The following is a 13,133-nucleotide window of genomic DNA, read 5'->3' as shown; positions in this document are numbered from 1 at the left end:
AGCGGGTTTTTAAGTGCTCTGGAGTCATTTCGTTGCAAGCGGGTTTTTAAGTGCTCTGGAGTCATTTCGTTGCAAGCGGGTTTTTTAAGTGCTCTGGAGTCATTTCGTTGCAAGCGGGTTTTTAAGTGCTCTGGAGTCATTTCGTTGCAAGCGGGTTTTCAAGTGCTCTGGAGTCATTTCGTTGCAAGCGGGTTTTCAAGTGCTCTGGGTCATTTCGTTGCAAGCGGGTTTTTAAGTGCTCTGGAGTCATTTCGTTGCAAGCGGGTTTTTAAGTGCTCTGGAGTCATTTCGTTGCAAGCGGGTTTTTAAGTGCTCTGAAGGCATTTCGTTGCAAGCGGGTTTTTAAGTACTCTGGAGTCATTTCGTTGCAAGCGGGTTTTTAAGTACTCTGGAGTCATTTCGTTGCAAGCGGGTTTTTAAGTGCTCTGGAGTCATTTCGTTGCAAGCGGGTTTTTAAGTGCTCTGAAGGCATTTCGTTGCAAGCGGGTTTTTAAGTACTCTGGAGTCATTTTGTTGCAAGCGGGTTTTTAAGTGCTCTGGAGTCATTTCGTTGCAAGCGGGTTTTTAAGTGCTCTGGAGTCATTTCGTTGCAAGTGGGTTTTTAAGTGCTCTGAAGGCATTTCGTTGCAAGCGGGTTTTTAAGTACTCTGGAGTCATTTCGTTGCAAGCGGGTTTTTAAGTGCTCTGGAGTCATTTCGTTGCAAGCGGGTTTTTAAGTGCTCTGAAGGCATTTCGTTGCAAGCGGGTTTTTAAGTACTCTGGAGTCATTTCGTTGCAAGCGGGTTTTTAAGTGCTCTGGAGTCATTTCGTTGCAAGCGGGTTTTTAAGTGCTCTGGAGTCATTTCGTTGCAAGCGGGTTTTTAAGTGCTCTGGAGTCATTTCGTTGCAAGCGGGTTTTTAAGTGCTCTGGAGTCATTTCGTTGCAAGCGGGTTTTTAAGTGCTCTGGAGTCATTTCGTTGCAAGCGGGTTTTTAAGTGCTCTGAAGGCATTTCGTTGTAAGCGGGTTTTTCAGTGCTCTGGAGTCATTTCGTTGCAAGCGGGTTTTTACGTGCTCTGGAGTCATTTCATTGCAACCGGGTTTTTACATACTTCTCAGACACTTCACTGGAAGCGGGTTTTTTAAGTGCTCTGGAGTCATTTCGTTGCAAGCGGGTTTTTAAGTACTCTGGAGTCATTTCGTTGCAAGCGGGTTTTTAAGTGCTCTGGAGTCATTTCATTGCAAGCGGGTTTTTAAGTTCTCTGAGGTCATTTCGTTGCAAGCGGGTGTTTAAGTGCTCTGGAGTCATTTCGTTGCAAGCGGGTTTTTAAGTGCTCTGGAGTCATTTCGTTGCAAGCGGGTTTTTAAGTGCTCTGAAGGCATTTCGTTGTAAGCGGGTTTTTCAGTGTTCTGGAGTCATTTCGTTGCAAGCGGGTTTTTAAGTGCTCTGGAGTCATTTCATTGCAAGCGGGTTTTTACATACTTCTCAGACATTTCACTGGAAGCGGGTTTTTTAAGTGCTCTGGAGTCATTTCGTTGCAAGCGGGTTTTTAAGTGCTCTGGAGTCATTTCGTTGCAAGCGGGTTTTTAAGTGCTCTGGAGTCATTTCGTTGCAAGCGGGTTTTTAAGTGCTCTGGAGTCATTTCGTTGCAAGCGGGTTTTTAAGTGCTCTGGAGTCATTTCGTTGCAAGCGGGTTTTTAAGTACTCTGGAGTCATTTCGTTGCAAGCGGGTTTTTAAGTGCTCTGAAGGCATTTCGTTGTAAGCGGGTTTTTCAGTGCTCTGGAGTCATTTCGTTGCAAGCGGGTTTTTACGTGCTCTGGAGTCATTTCATTGCAAGCGGGTTTTTACATACTTCTCAGACACTTCACTGGAAGCGGGTTTTTTAAGTGCTCTGGAGTCATTTCGTTGCAAGCGGGTTTTTAAGTGCTCTGGAGTCATTTCGTTGCAAGCGGGTTTTTAAGTGCTCTGGAGTCATTTCGTTGCAAGCGGGTTTTTAAGTGCTCTGGAGTCATTTCGTTGCAAGCGGGTTTTTTAAGTGCTCTGGAGTCATTTCGTTGCAAGCGGGTTTTTAAGTGCTCTGAAGGCATTTCGTTGCAAGCGGGTTTTTAAGTGCTCTGGAGTCATTTCGTTGCAAGCGGGTTTTCAAGTGCTCTGGAGTCATTTCGTTGCAAGCGGGTTTTCAAGTGCTCTGGAGTCATTTCGTTGCAAGCGGGTTTTCAAGTGCTCTGGAGTCATTTCGTTGCAAGCGGGTTTTTAAGTGCTCTGGAGTCATTTCGTTGCAAGCGGGTTTTTAAGTGCTCTGGAGTCATTTCGTTGCAAGCGGGTTTTCAAGTGCTCTGGAGTCATTTCGTTGCAAGCGGGTTTTCAAGTGCTCTGGAGTCATTTCGTTGCAAGCGGGTTTTTCAGTGCTCTGGAGTCATTTCGTTCCAAGCGGGTTTTTAAATACTCTGGAGTCATTTCGTTGCAAGCGGGTTTTTAAGTGCTCTGGAGTCATTTCGTTGCAAGCGGGTTTTTAAGTGCTCTGGAGTCATTTCGTTGCAAGCGGGTTTTTAAGTGCTCTGAAGGCATTTCGTTGTAAGCGGGTTTTTCAGTGTTCTGGAGTCATTTCGTTGCAAGCGGGTTTTTAAGTGCTCTGGAGTCATTTCATTGCAAGCGGGTTTTTACATACTTCTCAGACATTTCACTGGAAGCGGGTTTTTTAAGTGCTCTGGAGTCATTTCGTTGCAAGCGGGTTTTTAAGTGCTCTGGAGTCATTTCGTTGCAAGCGGGTTTTCAAGTGCTCTGGAGTCATTTCGTTGCAAGCGGGTTTTCAAGTGCTCTGGAGTCATTTCGTTGCAAGCGGGTTTTTAAGTGCTCTGGAGTCATTTCGTTGCAAGCGGGTTTTTAAGTGCTCTGGAGTCATTTCGTTGCAAGCGGGTTTTTAAGTGCTCTGGAGTCATTTCGTTCAAAGCGGGTTTTTAAGTGCTCTAGAGTCATTTCGTTGCAAGCGGGTTTTTCAGTGCTCTGGAGTCATTTCGTTCCAAGCGGGTTTTTAAATGCTCTGGAGTCATTTCGTTGCAAGCGGGTTTTTAAGTGCTCTGGAGTCATTTCGTTGCAAGCGGGTTTTTAAGTGCTCTGGAGTCATTTCGTTGCAAGCGGGTTTTTAAGTGCTCTGGAGTCATTTCGTTGCAAGCGGGTTTTTAAGTGCTCTGGAGTCATTTCGTTGCAAGCGGGTTTTCAAGTGCTCTGGAGTCATTTCGTTGCAAGCGGGTTTTCAAGTGCTCTGGAGTCATTTCGTTGCAAGCGGGTTTTTAAGTGCTCTGGAGTCATTTCGTTGCAAGCGGGTTTTTAAGTGCTCTGGAGTCATTTCGTTCAAAGCGGGTTTTTAAGTGCTCTGGAGTCATTTCGTTGCAAGCGGGTTTTTCAGTGCTCTGGAGTCATTTCGTTCCAAGCGGGTTTTTAAATGCTCTGGAGTCATTTCGTTGCAAGCGGGTTTTTAAGTGCTCTGGAGTCATTTCGTTGCAAGCGGGTTTTTAAGTGCTCTGGAGTCATTTCGTTGCAAGCGGGTTTTTAAGTGCTCTGGAGTCATTTCGTTGCAAGCGGGTTTTTAAGTGCTCTGGAGTCATTTCGTTGCAAGCGGGTTTTTAAGTGCTCTGGAGTCATTTCGTTGCAAGCGGGTTTTTAAGTGCTCTGGAGTCATTTCGTTGCAAGCGGGTTTTTAAGTGCTCTGAAGGCATTTCGTTGTAAGCGGGTTTTTCAGTGCTCTGGAGTCATTTCGTTGCAAGCGGGTTTTTACGTGCTCTGGAGTCATTTCATTGCAACCGGGTTTTTACATACTTCTCAGACACTTCACTGGAAGCGGGTTTTTTAAGTGCTCTGGAGTCATTTCGTTGCAAGCGGGTTTTTAAGTACTCTGGAGTCATTTCGTTGCAAGCGGGTTTTTAAGTGCTCTGGAGTCATTTCGTTGCAAGCGGGTTTTTAAGTTCTCTGAGGTCATTTCGTGGCAAGCGGGTGTTTAAGTGCTCTGGAGTCATTTCGTTGCAAGCGGGTTTTTAAGTGCTCTGGAGTCATTTCGTTGCAAGCGGGTTTTTAAGTGCTCTGAAGGCATTTCGTTGTAAGCGGGTTTTTCAGTGTTCTGGAGTCATTTCGTTGCAAGCGGGTTTTTAAGTGCTCTGGAGTCATTTCATTGCAAGCGGGTTTTTACATACTTCTCAGACATTTCACTGGAAGCGGGTTTTTTAAGTGCTCTGGAGTCATTTCGTTGCAAGCGGGTTTTTAAGTGCTCTGGAGTCATTTCGTTGCAAGCGGGTTTTTAAGTGCTCTGGAGTCATTTCGTTGCAAGCGGGTTTTTAAGTGCTCTGGAGTCATTTCGTTGCAAGCGGGTTTTTAAGTGCTCTGGAGTCATTTCGTTGCAAGCGGGTTTTTAAGTGCTCTGGAGTCATTTCGTTGCAAGCGGGTTTTCAAGTGCTCTGGAGTCATTTCGTTGCAAGCGGGTTTTCAAGTGCTCTGGAGTCATTTCGTTGCAAGCGGGTTTTTAAGTGCTCTGGAGTCATTTCGTTGCAAGCGGGTTTTTAAGTGCTCTGGAGTCATTTCGTTGCAAGCGGGTTTTTAAGTGCTCTGAAGGCATTTCGTTGCAAGCGGGTTTTTAAGTACTCTGGAGTCATTTTGTTGCAAGCGGGTTTTTAAGTGCTCTGGAGTCATTTCGTTGCAAGCGGGTTTTTAAGTGCTCTGGAGTCATTTCGTTGCAAGTGGGTTTTTAAGTGCTCTGAAGGCATTTCGTTGCAAGCGGGTTTTTAAGTACTCTGGAGTCATTTCGTTGCAAGCGGGTTTTTAAGTGCTCTGGAGTCATTTCGTTGCAAGCGGGTTTTTAAGTGCTCTGAAGGCATTTCGTTGCAAGCGGGTTTTTAAGTACTCTGGAGTCATTTCGTTGCAAGCGGGTTTTTAAGTGCTCTGGAGTCATTTCGTTGCAAGCGGGTTTTTAAGTGCTCTGGAGTCATTTCGTTGCAAGCGGGTTTTTAAGTGCTCTGGAGTCATTTCGTTGCAAGCGGGTTTTTAAGTGCTCTGGAGTCATTTCGTTGCAAGCGGGTTTTTAAGTGCTCTGGAGTCATTTCGTTGCAAGCGGGTTTTTAAGTGCTCTGAAGGCATTTCGTTGTAAGCGGGTTTTTCAGTGCTCTGGAGTCATTTCGTTGCAAGCGGGTTTTTACGTGCTCTGGAGTCATTTCATTGCAACCGGGTTTTTACATACTTCTCAGACACTTCACTGGAAGCGGGTTTTTTAAGTGCTCTGGAGTCATTTCGTTGCAAGCGGGTTTTTAAGTACTCTGGAGTCATTTCGTTGCAAGCGGGTTTTTAAGTGCTCTGGAGTCATTTCATTGCAAGCGGGTTTTTAAGTTCTCTGAGGTCATTTCGTTGCAAGCGGGTGTTTAAGTGCTCTGGAGTCATTTCGTTGCAAGCGGGTTTTTAAGTGCTCTGGAGTCATTTCGTTGCAAGCGGGTTTTTAAGTGCTCTGAAGGCATTTCGTTGTAAGCGGGTTTTTCAGTGTTCTGGAGTCATTTCGTTGCAAGCGGGTTTTTAAGTGCTCTGGAGTCATTTCATTGCAAGCGGGTTTTTATATACTTCTCAGACATTTCACTGGAAGCGGGTTTTTTAAGTGCTCTGGAGTCATTTCGTTGCAAGCGGGTTTTTAAGTGCTCTGGAGTCATTTCGTTGCAAGCGGGTTTTTAAGTGCTCTGGAGTCATTTCGTTGCAAGCGGGTTTTTAAGTGCTCTGGAGTCATTTCGTTGCAAGCGGGTTTTTAAGTGCTCTGGAGTCATTTCGTTGCAAGCGGGTTTTCAAGTGCTCTGGAGTCATTTCGTTGCAAGCGGGTTTTCAAGTGCTCTGGAGTCATTTCGTTGCAAGCGGGTTTTCAAGTGCTCTGGAGTCATTTCGTTGCAAGCGGGTTTTTAAGTGCTCTGGAGTCATTTCGTTGCAAGCGGGTTTTTAAGTGCTCTGGAGTCATTTCGTTGCAAGCGGGTTTTTAAGTGCTCTGAAGGCATTTCGTTGCAAGCGGGTTTTTAAGTACTCTGGAGTCATTTTGTTGCAAGCGGGTTTTTAAGTGCTCTGGAGTCATTTCGTTGCAAGCGGGTTTTTAAGTGCTCTGGAGTCATTTCGTTGCAAGCGGGTTTTTAAGTGCTCTGAAGGCATTTCGTTGCAAGCGGGTTTTTAAGTGCTCTGGAGTCATTTCGTTGCAAGCGGGTTTTCAAGTGCTCTGGAGTCATTTCGTTGCAAGCGGGTTTTCAAGTGCTCTGGAGTCATTTCGTTGCAAGCGGGTTTTCAAGTGCTCTGGAGTCATTTCGTTGCAAGCGGGTTTTTAAGTGCTCTGGAGTCATTTCGTTGCAAGCGGGTTTTTAAGTGCTCTGGAGTCATTTCGTTGCAAGCGGGTTTTCAAGTGCTCTGGAGTCATTTCGTTGCAAGCGGGTTTTCAAGTGCTCTGGAGTCATTTCGTTGCAAGCGGGTTTTTCAGTGCTCTGGAGTCATTTCGTTCCAAGCGGGTTTTTAAATGCTCTGGAGTCATTTCGTTGCAAGCGGGTTTTTAAGTGCTCTGGAGTCATTTCGTTGCAAGCGGGTTTTTAAGTGCTCTGGAGTCATTTCGTTGCAAGCGGGTTTTTAAGTGCTCTGAAGGCATTTCGTTGTAAGCGGGTTTTTCAGTGTTCTGGAGTCATTTCGTTGCAAGCGGGTTTTTAAGTGCTCTGGAGTCATTTCATTGCAAGCGGGTTTTTACATACTTCTCAGACATTTCACTGGAAGCGGGTTTTTTAAGTGCTCTGGAGTCATTTCGTTGCAAGCGGGTTTTTAAGTGCTCTGGAGTCATTTCGTTGCAAGCGGGTTTTCAAGTGCTCTGGAGTCATTTCGTTGCAAGCGGGTTTTCAAGTGCTCTGGAGTCATTTCGTTGCAAGCGGGTTTTTAAGTGCTCTGGAGTCATTTCGTTGCAAGCGGGTTTTTAAGTGCTCTGGAGTCATTTCGTTGCAAGCGGGTTTTTAAGTGCTCTGGAGTCATTTCGTTCAAAGCGGGTTTTTAAGTGCTCTAGAGTCATTTCGTTGCAAGCGGGTTTTTCAGTGCTCTGGAGTCATTTCGTTCCAAGCGGGTTTTTAAATGCTCTGGAGTCATTTCGTTGCAAGCGGGTTTTTAAGTGCTCTGGAGTCATTTCGTTGCAAGCGGGTTTTTAAGTGCTCTGGAGTCATTTCGTTGCAAGCGGGTTTTTAAGTGCTCTGGAGTCATTTCGTTGCAAGCGGGTTTTTAAGTGCTCTGGAGTCATTTCGTTGCAAGCGGGTTTTTAAGTGCTCTGGAGTCATTTCGTTGCAAGCGGGTTTTTAAGTGCTCTGGAGTCATTTCGTTGCAAGCGGGTTTTTAAGTGCTCTGAAGGCATTTCGTTGTAAGCGGGTTTTTCAGTGCTCTGGAGTCATTTCGTTGCAAGCGGGTTTTTACGTGCTCTGGAGTCATTTCATTGCAACCGGGTTTTTACATACTTCTCAGACACTTCACTGGAAGCGGGTTTTTTAAGTGCTCTGGAGTCATTTCGTTGCAAGCGGGTTTTTAAGTACTCTGGAGTCATTTCGTTGCAAGCGGGTTTTTAAGTGCTCTGGAGTCATTTCGTTGCAAGCGGGTTTTTAAGTTCTCTGAGGTCATTTCGTTGCAAGCGGGTGTTTAAGTGCTCTGGAGTCATTTCGTTGCAAGCGGGTTTTTAAGTGCTCTGGAGTCATTTCGTTGCAAGCGGGTTTTTAAGTGCTCTGAAGGCATTTCGTTGTAAGCGGGTTTTTCAGTGTTCTGGAGTCATTTCGTTGCAAGCGGGTTTTTAAGTGCTCTGGAGTCATTTCATTGCAAGCGGGTTTTTACATACTTCTCAGACATTTCACTGGAAGCGGGTTTTTTAAGTGCTCTGGAGTCATTTCGTTGCAAGCGGGTTTTTAAGTGCTCTGGAGTCATTTCGTTGCAAGCGGGTTTTTAAGTGCTCTGGAGTCATTTCGTTGCAAGCGGGTTTTTAAGTGCTCTGGAGTCATTTCGTTGCAAGCGGGTTTTTAAGTGCTCTGGAGTCATTTCGTTGCAAGCGGGTTTTTAAGTGCTCTGGAGTCATTTCGTTGCAAGCGGGTTTTCAAGTGCTCTGGAGTCATTTCGTTGCAAGCGGGTTTTCAAGTGCTCTGGAGTCATTTCGTTGCAAGCGGGTTTTTAAGTGCTCTGGAGTCATTTCGTTGCAAGCGGGTTTTTAAGTGCTCTGGAGTCATTTCGTTGCAAGCGGGTTTTTAAGTGCTCTGAAGGCATTTCGTTGCAAGCGGGTTTTTAAGTACTCTGGAGTCATTTTGTTGCAAGCGGGTTTTTAAGTGCTCTGGAGTCATTTCGTTGCAAGCGGGTTTTTAAGTGCTCTGGAGTCATTTCGTTGCAAGTGGGTTTTTAAGTGCTCTGAAGGCATTTCGTTGCAAGCGGGTTTTTAAGTACTCTGGAGTCATTTCGTTGCAAGCGGGTTTTTAAGTGCTCTGGAGTCATTTCTTTGCAAGCGGGTTTTTAAGTGCTCTGAAGGCATTTCGTTGCAAGCGGGTTTTTAAGTACTCTGGAGTCATTTCGTTGCAAGCGGGTTTTTAAGTGCTCTGGAGTCATTTCGTTGCAAGCGGGTTTTTAAGTGCTCTGGAGTCATTTCGTTGCAAGCGGGTTTTTAAGTGCTCTGGAGTCATTTCGTTGTAAGCGGGTTTTTAAGTGCTCTGGAGTCATTTCGTTGCAAGCGGGTTTTTAAGTGCTCTGGAGTCATTTCGTTGCAAGCGGGTTTTTAAGTGCTCTGAAGGCATTTCGTTGTAAGCGGGTTTTTCAGTGCTCTGGAGTCATTTCGTTGCAAGCGGGTTTTTACGTGCTCTGGAGTCATTTCATTGCAACCGGGTTTTTACATACTTCTCAGACACTTCACTGGAAGCGGGTTTTTTAAGTGCTCTGGAGTCATTTCGTTGCAAGCGGGTTTTTAAGTACTCTGGAGTCATTTCGTTGCAAGCGGGTTTTTAAGTGCTCTGGAGTCATTTCATTGCAAGCGGGTTTTTAAGTTCTCTGAGGTCATTTCGTTGCAAGCGGGTGTTTAAGTGCTCTGGAGTCATTTCGTTGCAAGCGGGTTTTTAAGTGCTCTGGAGTCATTTCGTTGCAAGCGGGTTTTTAAGTGCTCTGAAGGCATTTCGTTGTAAGCGGGTTTTTCAGTGTTCTGGAGTCATTTCGTTGCAAGCGGGTTTTTAAGTGCTCTGGAGTCATTTCATTGCAAGCGGGTTTTTACATACTTCTCAGACATTTCACTGGAAGCGGGTTTTTTAAGTGCTCTGGAGTCATTTCGTTGCAAGCGGGTTTTTAAGTGCTCTGGAGTCATTTCGTTGCAAGCGGGTTTTTAAGTGCTCTGGAGTCATTTCGTTGCAAGCGGGTTTTTAAGTGCTCTGGAGTCATTTCGTTGCAAGCGGGTTTTCAAGTGCTCTGGAGTCATTTCGTTGCAAGCGGGTTTTCAAGTGCTCTGGAGTCATTTCGTTGCAAGCGGGTTTTCAAGTGCTCTGGAGTCATTTCGTTGCAAGCGGGTTTTCAAGTGCTCTGGAGTCATTTCGTTGCAAGCGGGTTTTTAAGTGCTCTGGAGTCATTTCGTTGCAAGCGGGTTTTTAAGTGCTCTGGAGTCATTTCGTTGCAAGCGGGTTTTTAAGTGCTCTGAAGGCATTTCGTTGCAAGCGGGTTTTTAAGTACTCTGGAGTCATTTTGTTGCAAGCGGGTTTTTAAGTGCTCTGGAGTCATTTCGTTGCAAGCGGGTTTTTAAGTGCTCTGGAGTCATTTCGTTGCAAGCGGGTTTTTAAGTGCTCTGAAGGCATTTCGTTGCAAGCGGGTTTTTAAGTACTCTGGAGTCATTTCGTTGCAAGCGGGTTTTTAAGTGCTCTGGAGTCATTTCGTTGCAAGCGGGTTTTTAAGTGCTCTGAAGGCATTTCGTTGCAAGCGGGTTTTTAAGTGCTCTGGAGTCATTTCGTTGCAAGCGGGTTTTTAAGTGCTCTGGAGTCATTTCGTTGCAAGCGGGTTTTTAAGTGCTCTGGAGTCATTTCGTTGCAAGCGGGTTTTTAAGTGCTCTGGAGTCATTTCGTTGCAAGCGGGTTTTTAAGTGCTCTTGAGTCATTTCGTTGCAAGCGGGTTTTTAAGTGCTCTGGAGTCATTTCGTTGCAAGCGGGTTTTTAAGTGCTCTGGAGTCATTTCGTTGCAAGCGGGTTTTTAAGTGCTCTGGAGTCATTTCTTTGCAAGCGGGTTTTTAAGTGCTCTGGAGTCATTTCGTTGCAAGCGGGTTTTCAAGTGCTCTGGAGTCATTTCGTTGCAAGCGGGTTTTCAAGTGCTCTGGAGTCATTTCGTTGCAAGCGGGTTTTCAAGTGCTCTGGAGTCATTTCGTTGCAAGCGGGTTTTCAAGTGCTCTGGAGTCATTTCGTTGCAAGCGGGTTTTCAAGTGCTCTGGAGTCATTTCGTTGCAAGCGGGTTTTCAAGTGCTCTGGAGTCATTTCGTTGCAAGCGGGTTTTCAAGTGCTCTGGAGTCATTTCGTTGCAAGCGGGTTTTCAAGTGCTCTGGAGTCATTTCGTTGCAAGCGGGTTTTTAAGTGCTCTGGAGTCATTTCGTTGCAAGCGGGTTTTTAAGTGCTCTGGAGTCATTTCGTTGCAAGCGGGTTTTTAAGTGCTCTGGAGTCATTTCGTTCAAAGCGGGTTTTTAAGTGCTCTAGAGTCATTTCGTTGCAAGCGGGTTTTTCAGTGCTCTGGAGTCATTTCGTTCCAAGCGGGTTTTTAAATGCTCTGGAGTCATTTCGTTGCAAGCGGGTTTTTAAGTGCTCTGGAGTCATTTCGTTGCAAGCGGGTTTTTAAGTGCTCTGGAGTCATTTCGTTGCAAGCGGGTTTTTAAGTGCTCTGGAGTCATTTCGTTGCAAGCGGGTTTTTAAGTGCTCTGGAGTCATTTCGTTGCAAGTGGGTTTTTAAGTGCTCTGAAGGCATTTCGTTGCAAGCGGGTTTTTAAGTACTCTGGAGTCATTTCGTTGCAAGCGGGTTTTTAAGTGCTCTGGAGTCATTTCGTTGCAAGCGGGTTTTTAAGTGCTCTGAAGGCATTTCGTTGCAAGCGGGTTTTTAAGTACTCTGGAGTCATTTCGTTGCAAGCGGGTTTTTAAGTGCTCTGGAGTCATTTCGTTGCAAGCGGGTTTTTTAGTGCTCTGGAGTCATTTCGTTGCAAGCGGGTTTTTAAGTGCTCTGGAGTCATTTCGTTGCAAGCGGGTTTTTAAGTGCTCTGGAGTCATTTCGTTGCAAGCGGGTTTTTAAGTGCTCTGGAGTCATTTCGTTGCAAGCGGGTTTTTAAGTGCTCTGAAGGCATTTCGTTGTAAGCGGGTTTTTCAGTGCTCTGGAGTCATTTCGTTGCAAGCGGGTTTTTACGTGCTCTGGAGTCATTTCATTGCAACCGGGTTTTTACATACTTCTCAGACACTTCACTTGAAGCGGGTTTTTTAAGTGCTCTGGAGTCATTTCGTTGCAAGCGGGTTTTTAAGTACTCTGGAGTCATTTCGTTGCAAGCGGGTTTTTAAGTGCTCTGGAGTCATTTCATTGCAAGCGGGTTTTTAAGTTCTCTGAGGTCATTTCGTTGCAAGCGGGTGTTTAAGTGCTCTGGAGTCATTTCGTTGCAAGCGGGTTTTTAAGTGCTCTGGAGTCATTTCGTTGCAAGCGGGTTTTTAAGTGCTCTGAAGGCATTTCGTTGTAAGCGGGTTTTTCAGTGTTCTGGAGTCATTTCGTTGCAAGCGGGTTTTTAAGTGCTCTGGAGTCATTTCATTGCAAGCGGGTTTTTACATACTTCTCAGACATTTCACTGGAAGCGGGTTTTTTAAGTGCTCTGGAGTCATTTCGTTGCAAGCGGGTTTTTAAGTGCTCTGGAGTCATTTCGTTGCAAGCGGGTTTTTAAGTGCTCTGGAGTCATTTCGTTGCAAGCGGGTTTTTAAGTGCTCTGGAGTCATTTCGTTGCAAGCGGGTTTTCAAGTGCTCTGGAGTCATTTCGTTGCAAGCGGGTTTTCAAGTGCTCTGGAGTCATTTCGTTGCAAGCGGGTTTTCAAGTGCTCTGGAGTCATTTCGTTGCAAGCGGGTTTTCAAGTGCTCTGGAGTCATTTCGTTGCAAGCGGGTTTTTAAGTGCTCTGGAGTCATTTCGTTGCAAGCGGGTTTTTAAGTGCTCTGGAGTCATTTCGTTGCAAGCGGGTTTTTAAGTGCTCTGAAGGCATTTCGTTGCAAGCGGGTTTTTAAGTACTCTGGAGTCATTTTGTTGCAAGCGGGTTTTTAAGTGCTCTGGAGTCATTTCGTTGCAAGCGGGTTTTTAAGTGCTCTGGAGTCATTTCGTTGCAAGCGGGTTTTTAAGTGCTCTGAAGGCATTTCGTTGCAAGCGGGTTTTTAAGTACTCTGGAGTCATTTCGTTGCAAGCGGGTTTTTAAGTGCTCTGGAGTCATTTCGTTGCAAGCGGGTTTTTAAGTGCTCTGAAGGCATTTCGTTGCAAGCGGGTTTTTAAGTGCTCTGGAGTCATTTCGTTGCAAGCGGGTTTTTAAGTGCTCTGGAGTCATTTCGTTGCAAGCGGGTTTTTAAGTGCTCTGGAGTCATTTCGTTGCAAGCGGGTTTTTAAGTGCTCTGGAGTCATTTCGTTGCAAGCGGGTTTTTAAGTGCTCTTGAGTCATTTCGTTGCAAGCGGGTTTTTAAGTGCTCTGGAGTCATTTCGTTGCAAGCGGGTTTTTAAGTGCTCTGGAGTCATTTCGTTGCAAGCGGGTTTTTAAGTGCTCTGGAGTCATTTCTTTGCAAGCGGGTTTTTAAGTGCTCTGGAGTCATTTCGTTGCAAGCGGGTTTTCAAGTGCTCTGGAGTCATTTCGTTGCAAGCGGGTTTTCAAGTGCTCTGGAGTCATTTCGTTGCAAGCGGGTTTTCAAGTGCTCTGGAGTCATTTCGTTGCAAGCGGGTTTTCAAGTGCTCTGGAGTCATTTCGTTGCAAGCGGGTTTTCAAGTGCTCTGGAGTCATTTCGTTGCAAGCGGGTTTTCAAGTGCTCTGGAGTCATTTCGTTGCAAGCGGGTTTTCAAGTGCTCTGGAGTCATTTCGTTGCAAGCGGGTTTTCAAGTGCTCTGGAGTCATTTCGTTGCAAGCGGGTTTTTAAGTGCTC

The sequence above is a fragment of the Meriones unguiculatus genome, chromosome 20 (assembly GCF_030254825.1).
Source record: "Meriones unguiculatus strain TT.TT164.6M chromosome 20, Bangor_MerUng_6.1, whole genome shotgun sequence".
Classification (NCBI taxonomy): Eukaryota; Metazoa; Chordata; class Mammalia; order Rodentia; family Muridae; genus Meriones; species Meriones unguiculatus.
Note: the sequence above shows the minus strand (reverse complement) of the source record.